Source organism: Globicephala melas, chromosome X (assembly GCF_963455315.2).
Source record: "Globicephala melas chromosome X, mGloMel1.2, whole genome shotgun sequence".
Lineage (NCBI taxonomy): Eukaryota > Metazoa > Chordata > Mammalia > Artiodactyla > Delphinidae > Globicephala > Globicephala melas.
This window is the reverse complement of record NC_083335.1, coordinates 23,588,516-23,610,685: the sequence shown is the minus strand read 5'-3', so window position 1 is coordinate 23,610,685 and position 22,170 is coordinate 23,588,516.

Below are 22,170 nucleotides of genomic sequence, written 5' to 3'. Positions count from 1 at the left end.
GTGTAAAACCTCCCTTCGATAAGGGACTGATGCTTGGAGGTGAGTGAAAGCCCATAATTGAAAAAGAATTTACTAACTGAATTCTTACTGAAAACTCTTAGTCTTCAACGTGTTAAGATTTGCATTGTACTCTTTAATTTTTTTAATTTTTAAAAAAATTTTTGGCTGTGCCACGCAGCTTGTGGGGTCTTAGTTCCCTGGCCAGGGATTGAACCCAGGCCATGGCAGTGAAAGCACCGAGTCCTAACCACTGGACCGCCAAGGAGTTCCCTGCATTGTACCCTTTTTTTCCCCCCAGCTTTATTGAAATGTAATTAACATATAACATTGTGTAAGTTTAAAGTGTACAACATGAATATTTGATACATGCATATATTGTGAAATTATTACCACAAAGATTAGTTAACACATCTACCACCTCATATAATTACCATTTTTTGTGTATATGGTGAGAACATTTAAGATCTACTCTCTTAGCAACATTCACATATACAATACAGTATTATTAACTATAGTCACCACCCTTCATTGTACTCTTAAAAAATGATTTATATCAATGTAACACTGGCACACTGGTCGTTTAGGCTACTTTGTAGATATTATAAGCCCAGTCTTCTGCCATTCGTGATGTGGAGCTGAACATAATAAATGACAGCTAAAAGCTGGGCACTGTTTGGTTTACATGCAGTAACTTACTAATAAGGCTCATGACAACAGGTGAAACATGTTATTATCATCCCCCCCCTCCCCTACACCACCCCTGTCCCTCGACTTTTTTTTTTAAATCAGGAGGCCGTGAGGAAAATGAAGCACAAAAAAGTTAAAACACCTTGGGCAAGGTTATATGGCTAGTAGGTGATGCGGTTGGCACTCAAGCCCAGACAGTCTGGCTGCATTAAGTCCTGGCAGTATTGAAACTATTTGATACATAAGGATTACATAGATAATTGCATAAAGATAAAATGGCACATATTCATTGTGCCATGGTGAGGAAATGGAGCATCTTTAAGGAGTCCAGGTGGCTATAGAATTGAGTAGTATGAATCAACATAGTCCTTAATATGCTACCCAGCTGGCTTCTGTAAAGAGTATAAATTAAATCTGAGCCCTGAACACATTGATAGTTACTAGTTAATAGTTTTTAAAGTTGAGAGACTGGGGAAGAGGAGTAGGATTAACCAGAAGCGATGTCTTCAAAATCTTGCCAAAAAGGGAACTTGTAAGGATTCACATGGATTAATTCCAGGTCAGATAGATTATTCTGGGAGCTGTAATGATTCAGCAAAAGAAAATGAGCCAAGGTCTTTGATTATAAGGAAACTAGGAGATGAGTTCACTAAGCATCACTTCAGGTCAACAAATCTTACTGTCTACTGTGTGCCTGGCCTTGTGCTAGCTGCTGAGACCAAGAAGACAGACTTTGTTTTCAAGTTAATTACAGTTCGTTGGGGTGCAGATGCAGAACTAATAAAATGGGGTAAGTTCAGTGTTTTTACTGGGTGTTATGAGAGCCCAGAGGAGGGGCACTTACGGTGGGTGTGCTCTGGGAGGCTTCCTATAAGGCTGACACTTGAGTTTTTCCCTCAGCGTTTTACTATGAAAAATTTCACACAGCAACGCTGAATTTTACAGTGAACACATTTTACATTCTTGCTTTACCATATATCCATCTATCAATATGTCTTTTTCATGTAATTTAAAAGTAAATTGCAAACATGGGTACACTATCCCTAAATATTCCAGCATTTATCATTAGGAGTTTAATATTTACCATGTTTTCCTTTTGGTATAAAACTCATATATGATGAAATACACAAACTGTAAGTATATATTTGCTGAGTTGTAACAAATGCTTACAGCTGTTTAACCCAAACCCCTATCAAAGATATTGAACATTACCATCAATCCAGAAAGTTCGTTTGTACTCCTTACCAATCAATCTCTGCTTTCATCCCCTCTGCAACAACTCTTGTTTATCTTTCCACCATAGATAAAATTTGGCTGTTCTAGAACTAGATATGAATGGAATCATACAATATCCTTTTGTGCCAGGTTTCTTTCACTCAGCCTGTTTTTGAGATTTATCCATACTGTGTGTATCAATAGTTTATTTGTTCAATAGCTAATGGACATCTGGGTTGTTTCCACTTTTTGACTATTATGAATAAAGCAGCTACTTGAGTTGAATTTTAAAAGCTGAAAGGTGGGCTAGGTGAAATGGGGGCAGGGTGACCAAGGCTGAGAATTCCAGGCAAAGGGGACAGCATAAATGACCATCATGGACAGCACTGTAAGTCACCTGTACTTCAATTTTTTAAAAAGTGGCCATCATGGGTGTAAGAACTATTTTGTAGCCACTTAGGGATGGGTGGGGCAAAACTGGAAGATAGTTGGCCACCCACTACCTCACAACAGCTTTAAAAAAGAAAAAGGGCATTCACAGCTGTACCTTTGGTCACTTCATTGTTAAATGCAGTGTTCTCAGAATTGGCAAGTATCCAAGATAATAGTAGTAGTGTGCCTTTAAATGAGCTGTAATAAATTGATTTGTATACTAATATGATGGATTAGTCACATTAGGCCTTATTCTACCATTGAGAAAAATAATACATTTCCTACAGTTTCAGTTGTGTAGTTGTATTAAATTCCTGAGAAGTAGGTTCCTCAGTAGAAGTCAGTTTGGGGCTGATCGTGCAAACTTAAAATGGAGGGTCAGTTACAGTAAGTTTACTTGCTTTTTATTTTACCTCTTCCATCTTAAGTTCAGGATAGGCGGGAGGAGTTTAGTGAATCTTTGGCAAGTTAGCTTTTAAATAATTTTACGGTACTTATAGCAAAATTATAACTAATTTTGAAGAAATAACAGCCAATATTTGTTGGATGTTTACTGTATGCCAAACTAGTCAAAGCACTTCACTGGTAGTTAATTCTTGCATCAGATTTCTAGTTGATATTATCCACATTTTACAGATAAGGAAATGATGCACAGGTTAAATCAACTTGCCTAAGGGCACGTAACTCAAAAGTGATGGAATTTAGATTGAACCCATCATCTGACTCCACGGTGCATGCATGCTCTTAAACCACCTCTCTTCATCTTTGTGATACTAAAAATGTACCCAGCTACTTGCCTCTATTTGTATACACTGCATTTCCTTTTGTTACAGTGGAGAAACTGTCCCTGTATCAAAGACTGGATTTCCCTCTCTCCTCTCCCTGCATTATCAGTTTTCCCCTCAACTCGATCACTCCTAACAACATGCAAACCTTCCATCTTCAAAACTAGGGAAAAAAAGCATTCCCTGGATTAAACATCTCCCTTTAGCCACTGCCCTGTTTTTCTCCTTTTGCTGTCTGAACTTCCTCTTCTCCGATTCTCTCTTGAAAGCTCTCCAATCAGGCCTTCCTTCCTACCACTCCAATGAAACTCTTCCATGTGCCAGTCCTAGTGACCTTCATTTTGCTGGATTTCCTTACCAATATTCTCTCTAACCTATCTACAGAGCTTTGTTTCCTCCTCCAAATCACAGTTTCTCGCTCTGTACCCCAAGCTAACTCATTGATGGCAGGTTGAGAATCGCACCCTTCTGGTGGAGTTCTGAGGATGCCTTTCTTTGGCAGCCATCTCTCAGGGAACCGACAGAAGGGTGTTCCCATGTGGCTTTCCCATAGCCTGAACTTCTAACTGTTATATGAAGCCCCCAACCTCCATAGCTGTCAGGGTCTGGCTTATGCCACATGGAAACTTGCCAGTGATTTCCTTGTTAGTGAAGCAACCAATTTCATCATCTCCTCCTTTGCAAATGGCTTTGGTAGTGAGTTGAGAGAGGTTTGGATGGGGTGTTAAGATTAAGCTTGGAGCAGAGCGTGGCACTCGATTTCACGCCTGCCAAAACCTGTTTGGGTCATTCATTTTCTGATTCTAAATCTCTTGGGACCAGTGTCCTTTGTACCAAGTTTCAGTATAAGTGTAGACACATTTAACTGGCCCTTCCATAGCATTTAAAGGTTTAGCTGGCATTTCTTAGGATTTTAGCACCTTCAAAAGCCTTTTGTTAAGAATTGTCTGCTCTGAGAGCCCCAGTGGCCTCTGTATTAACTTCAGAAGGCTAAGCTGTTGCAAGGACAGACTCAATAGCGATTCAGTGGTTTAATACATAAATTTTCTCCTGCTGGTAGTAATTCAGGACAGCTCTTCCAAATTGGCAGGTGCCTTTTCTCTATGTGGTTGTTGAAAGACACAGGCTCATGGCAGGCAACTCTGACATCTTTAATACATGGTTTCCCAGGTTGTTTGGTCATCGCCATTCTAGCCCACAGGAGGTGGGGAAAGATCATGGATGTGCACCTGAAAATCGCACACATCACTTCTGTTCACATTTCATTGGAGCGAACTTTGTTATATGGCCACACCTAACTTGCAAGGGAGCTGGAAAATGTAGCCTAGCCATATGCCCAGGAAGAAGGGAGGAATGGATTTTGGCTGACCACTGACATTCTCTGCCTCAGACTTTCCCCTCTGGCCATCCGTGTATATCTCTCTTGCCATTCTTAGGACGTGCTTGCCCCATTCCCCAAGGGAAACAATCCAAAGTCCTATCCAGTTACTACATGCAACTCAAAATTTAGTTTCTCTGCCTTATGCTCAGTCTTCTCCATCAGGTCCAGATACAGATGGATATCCTCTAACACCCAATATAGAATAGTGCAGCATGGACAGAATAACCACAATGACCCACATTCAGAAGAAAGAAGGATGGCAGTGGAGGAAGTCCTTTGGTCAGATTCTCGTTCTGCTCTCTGGATGGGATTTCCTTATCCTTTGTCTTCCTTATCCTCCTTCTGGAAGTTTTTCCTTGTTCTTTATTCTCCATGGCCACCTCTGAACTGGGCAATGCCAAATACTTTATTTTGTTTGGCAGCATGCTGCTTTAAGGTACCTGATCTGTACTAGTTGGTGCAGGATACCCTGCTGTTAAGCTCCAACGATGGCTTACATACAGTGGCTTACATAAGAGGGTTTTTTTCTGCTCTTCTATAATCCAGGGTAGCTGTTCTAGGTTAGGATGTCATTCCTATGTGGTTATCCAGGCTGACAGTGAGAAGTTCTGTCATTTTTTGCAACTACTTTTTAGTATTTTACTGCGTTAAATTTAAAAATTAACACGAGGAAAACTGATATCTTTATGATGTTAAGCTGTTCTATTCAAGCGGTATCTTTCCATTTGTTCAAGTCTGCTTTGTATCTTTCAGGACCGTTTTAAAGTTTTCCTCACATAGGTTTTGCACATTTCTTGTTAAGTTTATTTCTAAGTATTTTATCTTCATTATTACAAGTTGAATGGGGTTTTCCTCTACCATTATCTCCCCTATTATTGCTTGTGTATATGAAGGCTATTCATTTCTGTATCTTAATTTTATATTCTGCTATCTTACTGGATAAAATGGTGCTGGAATAACTGGTTAACCTCAACCCTCATCTCACACTATGCACAAAATCAATCTGATATGGAATATAGATCTAAAGCTTCTAAAAGAAGACAGAGGGGGAGGGACTTCCCTCGTGGCACAGGGGTTAAGAATCCGCCTGCTAATGCAGGGGACACAGGTTCAATCCCTGGTTCGGGAAGATCCCACATGCTGTGGAGCAAATAAGCCCATGCACAACTACTGAGCTTAAGCTCTAGAGCCCGCGAGCCACAGCTACTGAAGCCTGTGTGCCTAGAGCCCGTGCTCTGCAACAAGAGAAGCCACCGCACTGAGAAGCCCACTCACCGCAACAAAGAGTAACCGCCGCTTGCCACAACTAGAGAAAGCCTGCGCGCAGCAACGAAGATCCAACGCAGCCAAAAATAAGTAAAATTTATTTTAAAGAAAAGAAAATACATCATCAGTATCTTAAAAATAAAAAGAAAGAAAACAGAGGGGAATATCTTTGTTATTTGGTGGTAGGCAAAGGTTTCTTAGGACATAGATAACAATATTTACCAAAGAAAAAATTGATAAAATAGACTGCATCAAAATTTAAAAATTGTGCTACTGAAATGACACCATTAAGAAAATATATAGTCAAGCTAGAGTGGGAGAAAATACAAAACATATGTCTTTAAGAGGACTGATATCCAGGATATATTAAAAAAAAAAACTCCTGACGGCTTCTGGGAAGATGGCGGAAGAGTAAGACGCGGAGACCTTCCTCCCCACAGATACACCAGAAATACATCTACACGTGGAACAACTCCTACAGAACACCTACTGAACGCTGGCAGAAGACCTCAGACCTCCCAAAAGGCAAGAAACTCCCCACGTACCTGGGTAGGGAAAAAGAAAAAAGAATAAACAGAGACAAAAGGATAGGGACGGGGCCTGCACCAGTGGGAGGGAGCTGTGAAGGAGGAAAAGTTTCCACACACTAGGAAGCCCCTTCGCGGGCGGAGACTGTGGGTGGCGGAGGGGGGAAGCTTCGGAGCCGCGGAGGAGAGCACAGCAACAGGGGTGCGGAGGGCAAAGCGGGGAGATTCCCGCACAGAGGATCAGGGCCGACCGGCACTCACCAGCCCGAGAGGCTTGTCTGCTCACCGCCGGGCTGGGCGGGGCTGCGACCTGAGGCTCAGGCTTCAGTCGGAGCCCAAGGGAGAGGACTGGGGTTGGCGGCGTGAACACAGCCTGCAGGGGGTTAGTGCGCCACGGCTAGCCGGGAGGGAGTCCGGGAAAAGGTCTGGAGCTGCCGAACAGGCAAGAGACTTTTTCTTCCCTCTTTGTTTCCTGGTGCGCGAGGAGAGGGGATTAAGAGCGCTGCTTAAAGGAGCTCCAGAGAAAGGCGCGAGCCGCTAAAAACGCGGACCACAGAGACGGGCATGAGACGCTAGGGCTGCTGCTGCCGCCACCGAGAGGTCTGTGTGCGAGCACAGGTCACTATCCACACCCCCCTTCCGGGGAGCCTGTGCAGCCCGCCACTGCCAGGGTCCCGGGATCCAGGGACAACTCCCCTGCGGGAGCGCACGGCTTGCCTCAGGCTGGTGCAGCGTCGCGCCGGCCTCTGCCGCCTCAGGCTCGCCCTGCACTCCGTGCCCCTCCCTCCCCCCGTTCTGAGTGAGCCAGAGCCCCCGAATCAGCGGCTCCTTTAACCCCGTCCTGTCTGAGCGAAGAACAGACGCCCTCCGGCGACCTACACGAAGAGGCGGGGTGAAATCCAAAGCTGAGCTCCTGGGAGCTGTGAGAACAAAGAAGAGAAAGGGAAATCTCTCCCAGCAGCCTCAGAAGCAGCGGATTAAAGCTCCACATTCAACTTGATGCACCCTGAATCTGTGGAATACATGAATAGAAAACGAATTATCCCAAATTGAGGAGGTGGACTTTGAGAGCAAGATTTATGATTTTTCCCCTTTTCCTCTTTTTGTGAGTGTATGCTTCCGTGTGAGATTTTGTCTGTATAGCTTTGCTTCCACCATTTGTCCTAGGGTTCTATCCGTCCGTTTTTGTTGTTTTTTTAAAATTTTTTTCCGTAATAATTATATTTTAATTTTAATAACTTTACATATTTTATCTTTATTTTACTTTATCTTCTTTCTTTTTTCCTTCCTTCCCTCCTTCCTTACTCCCTTCCTCCCTCCCTCCCTCCTTTCTTTCTTTCTTTCTTTCTTCTTCTACTAATTCTTTCTTTCTACTTTTTCTCTCTTTTATTCTGAGTCGTGTGGATGAAAGGCTCTTGGTGCTGCAGCCAGGCGTCAGGGCTGTGCCTCTGAGGTGGGAGAGCCAACTTCAGGATACTGGTCCACAAGAGACCTCCCAGCTCCACATAATATCAAATGGCGAAAATCTCCCAGAGATCTCCATCTCAACACCAGCACCCAGCTTCACTCAACGACCAGCAAGCTACAGTGCTGGACACCCTATGGCAAACAACTAGCAAGACAGGAACACAACCCCACCCATTAGCAGAAAGGCTGCCTAAAATCATAATAAGTCCACAGACACCCCAAAACACACCACCAGACGTGGACCTGCCCACCAGAAAGACAAGATCCAGCCTCATCCACCAGAACACAGGCACTAGTCCCCTCCACCAGGAAGCCTACACAACCCACTGAACCAACCTTAGCCACTGGGGACAGACACCAAAAACAACGGGAACTACGAACCTGCAGCCTGCGAAAAGGAGACCCCAAACACAGTAAGATAAGCAAAATGAGAAGACAGAAAAACACACAGCAGATGAAGGAGCAAGATAAAAACCCACCAGACCTAACAAATGAAGAGGAAATAGGCAGTCTACCTGAAAAAGAATTCAGAATAATGATAGTAAAGATGATCCAAAATCTTGGAAATAGAATAGACAAAATGCAAGAAACATTTAACAAGGACCTAGAAGAACTAAAGATGAAACAAACAATGATAAACAACACAATAAATGAAATTGAAAATACTCTAGATGGGATCAATAGCAGAATAACTGAGGCAGAAGAATGGGTAAGTGACCTGGAAGATAAAATAGTGGAAATAAGTACTGCAGAGCAGAATAAAGAAAAAAGAATGAAAAGAACTGAGGACAGTCTCAGAGACCTCTGGGACAACATTAAACGCACCAACATTGGAATTATAGGGCTTCCAGAAGAAGAAGAGAAAAAGAAAGGGACTGAGAAAATATTTGAAGAGATTATAGTTGAAAACCTCCCTAATATGGGAAAGGAAATAGTTAATCAAGTCCAGGAAGCACAGAGAGTCCCATACAGGATAAATCCAAGGAGAAATACGCCAAGACACATATTAATCAAACTGTCAAAAATTAAATACAAAGAAAACATATTAAAAGCAGCAAGGGAAGAACAACAAATAACACACAAGGGAATCCCCATAAGGTTAACAGCTGATCTTTCAGCAGAAACTCTGCAAGCCAGAAGGGAGTGGCAGGACATATTTAAAGTGATGAAGGGGAAAAACCTGCAACCAAGACTACTCTACCCAACAAGGATCTCATTCAGATTTGATGGAGAAATTAAAATTTACAGACAAGCAAAAGCTGAGAGAGTTCAGCACCACCAAACCAGCTTTACAACAACTGCTAAAGGAACTTCTCTAGGCAAGAAACACAAGAGAAGGAAAAGACCTACAATAACAAACCCAAAACAATTAAGAAAATGGGAATAGGAACATAAATATCGATAATTACCTTAAACGTAAATGGACTACATGCTCCCACCAAAAGACACAGATTGGCTGAATGGATACAGAAACAAGACCCATATATTTGCTGTCTACAAGAGACCCACTTCAGACCTAGAGACACATACAGACTGAAAGTAAGGGAATGGAAAAAGATATTTCATGCAAATGGAAACCAAAAGAAAGCTGGAGTAGCAATTCTCATATTAGACAAAATAGACTTTAAAATGAAGACTATTAGAAGAGACAAAGAAGGACACTACATAATGATCCAGCGATCGATCCAAGAAGAAGATATAACATTTGTAAATATTTATGCACCTAACATAGGAGCACCTCAATACATAAGGCAAATACTAACAGCCATAAAAGGGGAACTCAACAGTAACACATTCATAGTAGGGGACTTTAACACCCCACTTTCACCAACGGACAGATCATCCAAAATGAAAAAAAATAAGGAAACACAAGCTTTAAATGATACATTAAACAAGATGGACCTAATTGATATTTATAGGACACTCCATCCAAAAACAACAGAATACACTGGAATATTACTCAGCCATAAAAAGAAATGAATTTGAGTTATTTGTAGTGAGGTGGTTGGAACTAGAGTCTGTCCTACAGAGTGAAGTAAGTCAGAAAGAGGAAGACAAATACCGCATGCTAACACTTATATGGAATTTTAGGGAAAAAATGTCATGAAGAACCTAGGGGTAAGACAGGAATAAAGACACAGACCTACTAGAGAATGGACTTGAGGATATGGGGAGGGGGAAGGGTAAGCCGTGACAAAGCGAGAGAGAGGCATGGACATATATACGCTACCAAACGTAAGGTAGATAGCTAGTGGGAAGCAGCCGCAGAGCACAGGGAGATCAGCTCGGTGCTTTGTGACCGCCTGGAGGGGTGGGAAAGGGAGGGTGGGAGGGAGGGAGACGGAAGAGGGAAGAGATATGGGAACATAGGTATATGTATAACTGATTCACTTTGTTATAAAGCAGAAGCTAACACACCATTGTAAAGCAATTATACTCCAATAAAAAAAAACAAACAACAACAACAAAAACCTCCTGACAACTCAAATGAAAGAAATACCCAATAAAAATGGGCAAAAATTTGAACACACACTTCACCATGAAAGATAGACGAACGGGAAAAAAAAACCTATGAAAAACGTGTTCTATAGTATTAGTCATGAGGGAAATGCAAATTAGAATGAGATACCACTACACACCCACCAGAATGGTCAAAATCAAAAAGACTGACGGCATAAAATATTGGCAAAGATGTGGAGAAAGTGAAACTGCTATTTTGTTTTGGAAAAAGGTCTGGCAGTTTCTTAGGAAACTAAACATACACATACATACCCTGTAATCCAGCAATTCTACTCTTAGGTGTTCACCCAAGAGAAGTGAAAGCATATGTCTATAAAATGACTTGAACAAGAATATTCATAGCAGCTTTAGTTTTAATAACCCCAAACTGGAAAAAGCCCAAGTTCCATCAACAGGAAAATGGATAAGTAAACCGAGGTATATTTATACAGTAAATATGACTCAGCAATAAAAAGACATGGTGGAAAAAATCGTAACAGTGGTTGTCTCCACTGTGTAGAGGCCAGGATTGACTGGACAGTGAGACAAGCGAACAATATGTGGTGATAGATAAACTTTGTCCTGTGTGACTCAAATTCTTAGACTTAAGATTTGTGCATTTCACATTATTTATATTTTACCTACTAACAAAAACCATAAACAAATATTTAACTCTAGTTAATATTTATACTGAAGTGTTTAGGTGTGAAATGAACTTCTGTCTTATTTCAAAACGTACCAAAAATAAGAGTAATTCATGGATGAGCTGGATTAGATGGATAGATATGTGTAGTTAAAATGTTAGTTGTAGTCTCCAGGTGGTGGGTACATGAGTGTTCATTGTAGAAATCTTTCAACTTCTGTGTTTGAAAGTCTCCATAGGAAAATGTTGAACAGGAAGGAATGAGCAGAGAGGAAGGGTGGAGGAGGGGAGGAAAAGAAGAGAGGGAGAGGGAAGAAAGAATCACTTATCCCTAGCTTTAAGCTGGGACTATGTGGTCCGTGGAAACAAGGAAGGTTAACAATCTGTTCCTAGTACCGAATAAAGAGACTAGGTAGTTCACCGATCGTATGCAGACAGTATACGGTTTTGGAAGACCACTTAATTTACCATTGTTTTAAAAAATACATACAGTTTTAATTCAAGAGTTTAAGTAAAAAAGCAACAAGAACACCACTGATGGCTTATTCACTTCCCCTACGGCAGAACTCCTCAAGCTTAAATCAATGCAATCTATTTAAATAAGATTTTGCCTTGTTAAATAATTGGTAGTGTGGCTGCATTCAGAAAGCTATTTAATTTTTGTGACTTATGATAGAGTGGCAGAGCTGGAAAGAACCTCAGAAATTTCTAATCCAACTCACCTCGTTCTACACAGAAGAAAGCATGCCCAGGGAATAACAAAGCAAGTTAAGGGCAAACCCAAGTTTTCCAACTACCTGTCTCTTGTTTTTCTCACTCCCAGGGATTTTCAAACATGTTAGAACTATTTTGTAAACTGAAATTGTACATGGAACCCCTATATGTGAAATGGATGAAAATAACAAATGAGTTCCGTAGGTAGTTTGAATCTCTGGTAGAAAACATTTAACTGAAGAACCTCTACTATTTCTAGGATCCCATTTTAGAAAATGTGGATAAAGGTAAAATGACTTTTTTATTTATGTCTTGGTAACTTACGATTTTCCACCTCTGCCTTGAAGGCAGTTATTGAAATTTAAGAGGATGTGCATATGGTCCTCTTGCCCAAATGACTTCTAGTTTGCTTTCTCTCAATATTCAAGGCCTTGTTTCTGTTCAGTTTCTTGTTTCTGTTCAGTTTCTTGTTTCTGTTCAGTCATGACTTGTAGAGGGGGCTAAACGGCCACTAATGTGCTTTTCAAAAAAGGATGCTTTTCAAAAAAGGATAATACAACAATATAAATATAAGCAAGCAATCAGGCTAGAAGACAATTACAAGTAAAAAATCAAGGTCCTGTATACCTGCTAGAAGTGGGCCATAAACTTGTTTCCAAGCTTTCTAAAGTGAACACCAAGAGTGAAAAAATAGTTACAGGATTCAGTGTCTCTAAGCATCTAAAACAAAACCAGTTATTCAGATTAAGCTTAACTCTTATGAATTCTTATAAATAGGATCCTGGGCAATAAATTTTACTTACTGTCAAAAATCTCACATTTCTAGTATATTTCTTGTGATATCCCTCAGTGTAAGCTACTAGTGTAATGCTAAAGTGCAATTCATTAGAAGTAATTCCAGGCAATTCCCTGATTGTCCAGTGGTTAGGACTTGGTTCTTTTCACTGCAGGGGCCCAGGTTCGATCCCTAGTAGGGGAACTAAGATCCCACAAGCCACACAGCATGGCCAAAAAAAAAAAAAAGAGTAGTTCCACAGCAGCATTATTCACAATAGTCAGAAAGTGGAAGCAACCCAAGTGTCCATCAACTGATGAATGAATGAGTAAAATTTGGCATATCCACAAACGGAATATTATTCATCCATAAAAAAGGAATGAAGTAGTGATACATGCTACAACATGGATGAACCTTGAAAATATACTTAGTGAAAGACTCCAGTCAGAAAAGACCACATATTGGATGATTCCATTCATGAACCATTTAGAAAAGGCAAATCTATAAGAGAAAAGAGAAGTGGTTGGCAGTGGATGATGGTGGTGGTTGGTGAGGGGAAAGAGGGTGTGACAGCTAATGGGTATGGGATTTTTTCTGGAGGGGAGTGATGAAAATGTTCCAAAGAATAACTGTGGTGATGGTTACACGACTCTGTGAATATACTAAAAAAACATTGAATTGTACATTTTATTTATTTTTAAAAATAAATTTATTTATTTATTTTTGGCTCTGTTGGGTCTTCATTGCTGTGCGCGGGCTTTCTCTAGTTGCGGCGAGTGGGGGCTACTCTTCGTTGCGGTGCGTGGGCTTCTCATTGCGGTGGCTTCTCGTTGCGGAGCATGGGCTCTAGGCTCTCGGGCTTCAGTAGTTGTGGCTCATGGGCTCTAGAGTGCAGGCTCAGTAGTTGTGGCTTGCGGACTTAGTTGCTCCGTGACATGTGGGATCTTCCCGGACCAGGGCTCGAACCCATGTCCCCTGCATTGACAGGCGGATTGTCAACCACTGCACCACCAGAGAAGCCCAAATTGTACATTTTAATTTTTAAATAGAATTTTATGGTATGTGAATTATATCTCAATTTTTTAAAAAGCAGTTAAGTTGGGGCCAAAGCAATTCAGTCCAGGGATACAGTATTCTTGTATTCAGGGGTACACTTTTTTTTTTTTTTTGCGGTACGCGGGCCTCTCACTGTTGTGGCCTCTCCCGTTGCGGAGCAACAGGCTCCAGACGCGCAGGCTCAGCGGCCATGGCTCACGGGCCCAGCCGCTCCGCGGCATGTGGGATCTTCCCAGACCGGGGCACGAACCCGTGTCCCCTGCATCGGCAGGTGGACTCTCAACCACTGCGCCACCAGCGAAGCCCCAGGGGTACACTTTTATCCAGGGATAAATTTTAGACCAGAGAAATGGATGGACTTCATAGCCTTCAGGCAATCCTCCATAAAATTTGATTTCTCTCAGCAGAGCTTTTGATAAGTTGAGCAACTGTGGGTTTGAGGGTATGCGTCTGACAAGTCCTTAGAGCACAACTAGTCTGTGTTTGCCAAAGTACAGAGCCATGTGTTTTAAAAGTCAGCCTGAGTAAAAGATAAGCCAAACAAGAACCCATCCCGGAGTAGAAAGCCACTGCCCTTCAGTGTGAAGGCAGGCCAAGGGAATACTCACTGTCAGGGCCAATGTAAGTCTCGAGAATTAAGTTGGGATTTGCTTTAGCACACAGATGAATCAGATCCCCAAATTCTAAAGTAGAGAGCAACACTATAGCAATTTTAGGCTGGAAAAACTTTAAAGCAGTAACCAAATCTGCCATGAAAAAAGAACAGCAGGAAAGATTTAGCTTTGAACAGTGTGACTTCCTGATGAGCCAGCCACCGAAGAGGTACTAGTTGTAAAAGGTATGCCCAGGTAACCGAATGAATTGACTTACTGAATAAGATTGTTAGTGCTGAACTTGATAAATGTTGGGGAATGTCTACCCAAAATGGTGACTTTGATTTTTTAAAAGTGATATTAAGTTATGAAGGTACACCTAAACTGAGCAGGAGCTAGAATACATGCCCATTGGATGAATCAGAAAACTTACAATGGGTTAAGTGAAATATTCCTAGTGATTCTGCTGTTCTTGTTTACTTGGTGACTAGAGGTGCACTGAATATACATTTAGACAAAATGCTATATGCCCACATGTTAAAAACAATATTTTCCTGAAGCTAAGGCCAAAACTAAATAACACTATCGTAGGAAAAACTTCAGGAATAGAAGAGTAAATCCAAAATTTTATTGAAAAACTATTTAAAATTTTTGTTTAAAAATGAGGTTTTTCACATTAAAAATTTTGGCATTATGATGCAGGAACACTAATTTCTCAGCACTGTCAGTTTTGTGCACTGCTTGAAGAAAATGTTTTCTGAATATTTTTTAATAGACTTTATTTTTTAGAGCAGTTTCAGGTTCACAGCAAAACTAAGTGGAAGATATAGAGATTTCTTATATACCTCCTGCCCCCTCACATGCATAGCCTCCCCCATTATCCACACTCTGCACCACAGTGACACATTTGTTAAAATCAATCAATCTATATTGATACATGATTATCATCCAAAGTCCATAGTTTACGTTAGGGTTCACTCTTGGTGTTGTACATTCCATGGGTTTGGACAAATGTATAATGACATGTATCCATCATTAGAGTATCAAAAAGAGTATTGTCACTGCCCTAAAAATCCTCTGTGCTCCACCTATTCATCCCTCATCCGCACCCCAACCCCAGGCAGCCGCTGATCTTTTTACCATCTCCATAGGTTTGCCTTTTTCAGAATGTCATATAGTTGGATTCATACAGTAGGTAGCCTTTTCAGATTGGCTTCTTTCACTTAGTAATATGCATTTAAGATTCTCCCATGTCTTCTTATGGCTTGATAGCTTATTTGTTTTTAGCACTAAATAATATCCCATTGTCTAAATGTACCAGTTTATCTATTTACCTGCTGAAAGACATCATGGTTGCTTCCAAGTTTTGGGAATTATGAATAAAGCTGCTATAAACATCTGTGCGCAGGTCTTTACATGGACCTGTTTTCAGCTTCTTTGGGTAAATACCAAGGAGCATGATTGCTGAATTGTATGGTAAGAGTATGTTTAGTTTTTTAAGAAACCACCAAACTCTCTTCCAAACTGGCTGCACCATTTTGCATTCCCAGCAGCAATGATTGAGAGTGCCTGTTGCTCCACATTCTTGCCAGCAATTGGTGTTGTCTGTGTTCTGGATTTTGGCCATTCTAATAGGTATGTAGTGGTATCTCATTATTATTTTAATTTGCATTTCCCTGATGACGTATGATGTGTAGCATCTTTTGTTTTGGCGGTACGCGGGCCTCTCACTGTTGTGGCCTCTCCCGTTGCGGAGCACAGGCTCCGGACGCGCAGGCTCAGCGGCCATGGCTCACCCGCCCAGCTGCTCCGCGGCACGTGGGATCCTCCCGGACGGGGGCATGAACCCGTGTCCCCTGCATCGGCAGGCGGACTCTCAACCACTGCGCCACCAGGGAAGCCCCTAGCATCTTTTCATATGCTTATTTGCCATCTGTATAGCTGCTTTGGTGAGATGGTTATTAAGGTCTTTGGCCCATTTTTTAAAATCAGGTTTTTTGTTTTCTTATTTAGTTTTAAGACTTCTTTGTGTATTTTGGATAACAATCCTTTATCAGATATGTCTTTTGCAAATATTTTCTCCCAGTCTGTGAATCAACTTTTCATTCTCTTGATAGTGTCTTTTGCAGAGCACAGAAAGTATTAATTTTAATGCAGTCTGGCTTATTAATCCTTCCTTTTATGAACTGTGCCTTTGGTGTTGTATCTAAAAAGTCACCATCAAATCCAAGATCATCTAGATTTTCTCCTATGTTATATTCTAGGAGTTTTATATTCTACATTTAGATCTGTGATCCATTTTGAGCTAGTTTCTTGAAGGTCTGTGTCTAGATTCTTTTTTCTTTTTTGCATGTGGATGTCCACTTGTTTCAGCACTATTTGTTGAAGAGACTATTTTTGCTCCATTGTATTCCTTTTGCTCCTTTGTCAAAGATCAGCTGACTATATTTATGTGGATCTATTCCTGGGCTCTCTATTCTGTTCCATTGATCTACTTGTCTGTTCTTTAACCAATAACACACTGTCTTGACTACTTTATAGTAAGTCTTGAAGTTGGGTACTGTCAGTTCTCTAACTTTGTTTCTCTCCTTCAATACTGTGCTGACTATTCTGGGTCTTTTGCCTCTCCATGTAAACTTTAGAATCAATTTGTTGATATCCACAAAATAACTTACTGGGGTTTTAATTGGGATTACATTGAATCTGCAGATCAATTTGGGAAGAACTGAACATCTTGACAATATTGAGTCTTACTATACGTGAACGTGGAATATCATTCCATTTATTTAGTTCTTTGATTTCTTTCATCAGAGTTTTATAGTTTTCCTTATATAGATCTTGTATATATTTTGTTAGATTTATAGCTAAATTTTACATTTTTTGGTGTGGTAATGTAAATGACATTGCATTTAAAATTTTAAATTCCACTTATTCATTGCTGGTATATAGGAAAACAATGGACTACTTTGTATACTAACCTTGTATCCTGCAACCTTGCTACTATAATTGCTTATTAATTCCAGGATTTCTATTTTTTTTTGGTCTATGCATTCAGATTTTCTACATAGACAATCATGTCATCTGGAATAAAGACAATTTATTTCTTCCTTCCCAATCTGTATACCTATTATTTCCTTTTCTTGTCTTGTTGCATTTGCTAGAGTTTATGATGTTAAAAAACAGTGGTAAGGGGGAAATCTTGCCTTGTTTCTGTTCTTAGTGGGAAAGCTCCAAGCTTCTCACCATTAAGTGTGATGTTAGCTATAAGATTTTTGTAGATATTCTTTCTACTAAAGTTGAAGAAATTTCCCCTCTATTCTTAGTTTACTGAGAGTTTTTATCATGAATGGGTGTTGGATTTTGTCAAATGCTTTTTCTTCATCTACTGATATGATCATGTGATTTTTCCTCTTTAGCCTATTGATGTGATGGGTTAAATAACTGATTTTTGAAAGTTGAACCAGTTTTGCATACCTGAGATAAATCCCACTTGGTTGTGGTGTATAATTCATTTTATGCACTGTTGGATTTGATTTGCTAATATTTTGTTGAGGATTTTTGCATCTATGCTCATGAGAGATGCTGGTCTGTACTTTTCTTCTAATGTCTTTGTCTGGTTTTGGTATTAGGGTAACACTGGTCTCACACAATGAATTACGAAGTATTTCCTCTGCTTCTATCTTCTGAAAGAGATTGTAAAGAATTGGTATTAAATACTTGGTAGAATTCATCTGGGCCTAGTGCTTTCTGTTTTGAAAGTTTATTAATTATTGGTTCAATTTTATTAATAAATATAGGCCTATTCAGATCATCTATTTCTTCTTTTTTTAAATTAAAAGTTTATTTTATTTTTTACAATTTTTAAAGTTACTTTCCATTTACAGTTATTACAAAATATTCCCTATATTCCCCGTGTTGTATAATACATATTGAGCCTATCTTACAATACTTTGTACCTCCTGCTCCCCGTCCCCTATATTGTTCCTCCCCACCCCTTCTGCCTCAGTTATTCTGCTATTGATTCCTTCTAGTGTATTTTTCATTTCAGTTATTGTATTGTTCATCTCTGTTTGTTTGTTCTTTAATTCTTCTACGTCTTTGTTAAACATTTCTTGCATCTTCTTGATCTTTGCCTCCATTCTTTTTCTGAGGTCCTGGATCATCTTCACTATCATTATTCTGAATTCTTTTTCTGGAAGGTTGCCTATCTCCACTTCATTTAGTTGTTTTTCTGGGGTTTTATCTTGTTCCTTCATCTGGTACATAGCCCTCTGCCTTTTCATCTTGTCTATCTTCCTGTGAATGTGGTTTTTGTTCCACAGGCTGCAGGATTGTAGTTCTTCTTGCTTCTGCTGTCTGCCCTCTGGTGGATGAGGCTATCTAAGAGGCTTGTACAAGTTTCCTGATGGGAGGGACTGGTGGTGGGTAGAGCTGACTGTTGCTCTGGTGGGCAGAGCTCAGTAAAACTTTAATCCACTTGACTGTTGATGGGTGGGGCTGGGTTCCCTCCTTGTTGGTTTTTTGGCCTGAGGTAACCCAACACTGGAGCCTACCTGGGCTCTTTGGTGGATCTAATGACAGACTCTGGGAGGGCTCACGCCAAGGAGTACTTCCTAGTACTTCTGCTGCCAGTGTCCTTGTCCCCACAGTGAAACAGAGCCACCCCCCGCCTCTGCAGGAGACCCTCCAACACTAGCAGGTAGGTCTGGTTCAGTCTCCCCCGGGGTCACTGCTCCTTCCCCTGGGTCCCGATGCACACACTACTTTGTGTGTGCCCTCCAAGAGTGGAGTCTCTGTTTCCCCCAGTCCTGTCGAAGTCCTGCAGTCAGTTCCCACTAGCCTTCAAAGTCTGATTCTCTAGGAATTCCTCCTCCTGTTGCCGGACCCCCAGGTTGGGAAGCCTGACGTGGGGCTCAGAACCTTCACTCTGGTGGGTGGACTTCTGTGGTATAAGTGTTCGCCAGTCTGTGAGTCACCCAACCACCAGTTACGGGATTTGATTTTACTGTGATTGCGCCCCTCCTACCATCTCATTGTGGCTTCTCCTTTGTCTTTGGATGTGGGGTATCTTTTTTGATGAGTTCCAGTGTCTTCCTGTCGATGATTGTCCGGCAGCTAGATGTCATTCTGGTGTTCTCGCAAGGGGAGTGAGAGCTCGTCCTTCTACTCCGCCATCTTGTTTCCTCCAAAACCATGATTTTTAATGGCTAATATTTCGCCATAGATATGCACCAAATTTTATTAAATTAACTCCTTTATAAAATTAAGTCACTGTCAAGGAACATGGTATATCTATCTCTACTTACTCAGTTTCTCTTTATATCTCTCAGTAACATTTTGTGGTTTCTTCATAGCTATGATACATTTGTAGGTTAACTATTTTTTGATGGATTTTATTTGTTTGCTGCTATTGTCAGTGGAAACTTTTTTCTCTTATCTTCTAATTGCTTATTACTAGTATACAGAGCAGCTGTTGAATTTTAGATATTTACCTTTTTTTTTAACATCTTTATTGGAGTATAATTGCTTTACAATGGTGTGTTAGTTTCTTCTGTATAACAAAGTGAATCAGTAGATATTTACCTTTTATCCAGCCACTTTACAGAAATTTATTTTTATTTTTGGGGGGCTGTTTATTTTCTTTTTTGGTTTTGATAGACAGCCCTAGTCATCTGCAAATAATAGTTTTGTCTCTTTCTAGTAGCTATAACTATTAGTTTTGCTTCATGTCTCATTACACCAACAAGAATTTGGAGATCCACGTGAAATAATGATGATGATTTATGTTTAGGTCCTGGTTTCAGTGAGAATGCCTCAAGTGGTGCTTCAATGTTGAGGATGTTGTTGCCTGTTGATTTGATAGGGTTTTTTAAAACCATGTTAAGAAACTGCATTTATTTCAAGTTTGTGTGGTTTTTAAAATGGTGAATGTATATTGAATTTTATCAAACGTCTTTTGTATTTATAGAGATGGTTATATTGTTCTTCCTTATTTGACCTATTGATGGACTGTATTACACTAATTCCCTAATATTAAACCCTCTTTTATTCATTATTCAACAAATATTTGTCGAGTGCCTTCTATTTGCCAGGCACTATTCTAAGTGCTGCACAATCAGTAGAGAACAGCATAGGTAAGGTTGCTCCTCCAGCCTTGGTTCTTGCTTCTGTGCTGTTTGATGCTAGTGTCACGTAGATGCCTATAACCCATTAATGCATTCCATAAACATGTGAATACCTTTCATGTGCCAGGCGCTGTGTTCTGGGGATATAGCAGAAAGCAATGTAGTCATGGTACTTCATGAAACTTAGTGAAGGAAACAGAATTTAAACTGATAAGGTATAGTCGTATCATTGCAGGGGGGTTTTTTGGTTTGTTTTGGTGGGGGTTATTTTGGCCACACCGCGTGGTTTGTGGGATTTCAGTTTCCTGACCAGGGATCAAACCCAGGCCCTCTGCAGTGGAAGCCCAGGATCCTAATCACTGGACTGCCAGGGAATTCCCCGTAATTGCAGTTTTGATAAATGCTATCAAGGAGAAATACAGAGAGTTTATAAGAGTGCTAACTAAATTAGGCAGGGTACTCAGGGAAGGCCTCTTTGAAGAAGTGACATTTAAATTGAGACCAGAGGGGATAAGTAAGAGACAGGTGAAAATGGGGAAGAGTATTCCAGGTAAAAGGAACTGCATGTGAAAAGGCCCCAATTTGGGAAGTAGCTTGACACTTTGAAATGAAAGAAGGCCAGGATGCCTGAAATAAGGCTCAGGCACCAAGGTAGGACAGGCTAGGACCAGATCCAGTAGGGTCTTGTAAGCCATGAGAAGGAATCTGGATTTACAGATTTTTAAAAATTGAAAGAATATGAAGGATTTTATGCCTATGTTTGGGTGCCAGTTAGGAGCCTCCTTCAGTAGTTTAAGCTAGAGAGTAAGAATGGAGAGAAGTGGACAGATCTGATAAATGTTTTTGGAGGTTAAATCAACAGAGGTTGGTGTGGGTGCAGGGGGTGAGCTGAAGTGTCAAGGATGAATCCGAGATTTCTGGCATGAATGTGGATGGTGGTACCATTTGCAGAAATAAGAACGTTGAAGGAGGAATGAGTTTTCCTGGGGTAGGGGTCACGAATTCAGTTTTAGCTATGTTTACTTTGAGATTTCTTTGAGACATCTGAGTGTAGGTGATAAATTGGCAGTTGAATGTATGCATCTGAAGCTCAGAAGTAAAGTCTGGGTCTCTAGCACATAGAGAGTATTTGAAACCATGAGAGATGATGTGACTGTATATAGAGCTGTGCTCTCAGATACCATAGCCACTAGTCGTATGTGCCTATTTAAATTAGTTAGAACGAAATTAGAAAATCAGTTTCTCAGTTCCTCAGCACTCCTCAAGTACTCCTTAGCCACATGGGGTCATTGGTTACCATATTGGACAGTGCAGTTAAAGAACATGTCCATCATCACAGAAAGTCCTATTGGACAGTGCTGATACACAGTGAGAAAAAGGTTTAAGATTGAACTCACTCTACTTTTTAAAGTTCAGATAGAGGAGGAGATGCTTCAAAGGGCACTTAAAATTAGTGACCAAAGAGAGAGATAAACTAGATGAGCATGGTGTCATAGAAGCTTTTGGAAGAGACTGTTTCAAGGAGGGGTCAAGTGTTGATTTCTGCTGCTAGGTCTGATAAGATGACTGAAGAGTACCCGTTGGATTTAGCACTATGGAGATTATTGGTGACCTTAACAAAGCAATTTCAGAGGGGTGGTAGGAGCCAAAGTCATATTGGAGTGGATTAAAGAGAGAAATGGCAGGTGAGCAGGTAGCAACTGTGTGTCTTTTAAAGCTTGACTGCAAAGGGGGAATGTAGAGGTGGACCGGAGTTGGAGGAAGATATGGGGTCCAGGAAGGTTTTTTGTTTTTTAAATGAGGAGGATTTAGAACATGATTTATTTTAATGCTGATGAGAAGGAGCCTGTGTGAGGAAGAGGTTAAAGCTACTTGGGGGAGGTGTCTAGAGAATGACTGTGAGATTCCTGAGAGAACCTGAGGGGTTGCAATTCAAAAAGAAGATGGCCTTTGATAGGAGGACTCCTCCTTCGTGCATCAGAAGAGAAAGGAGAAGATGAGTACA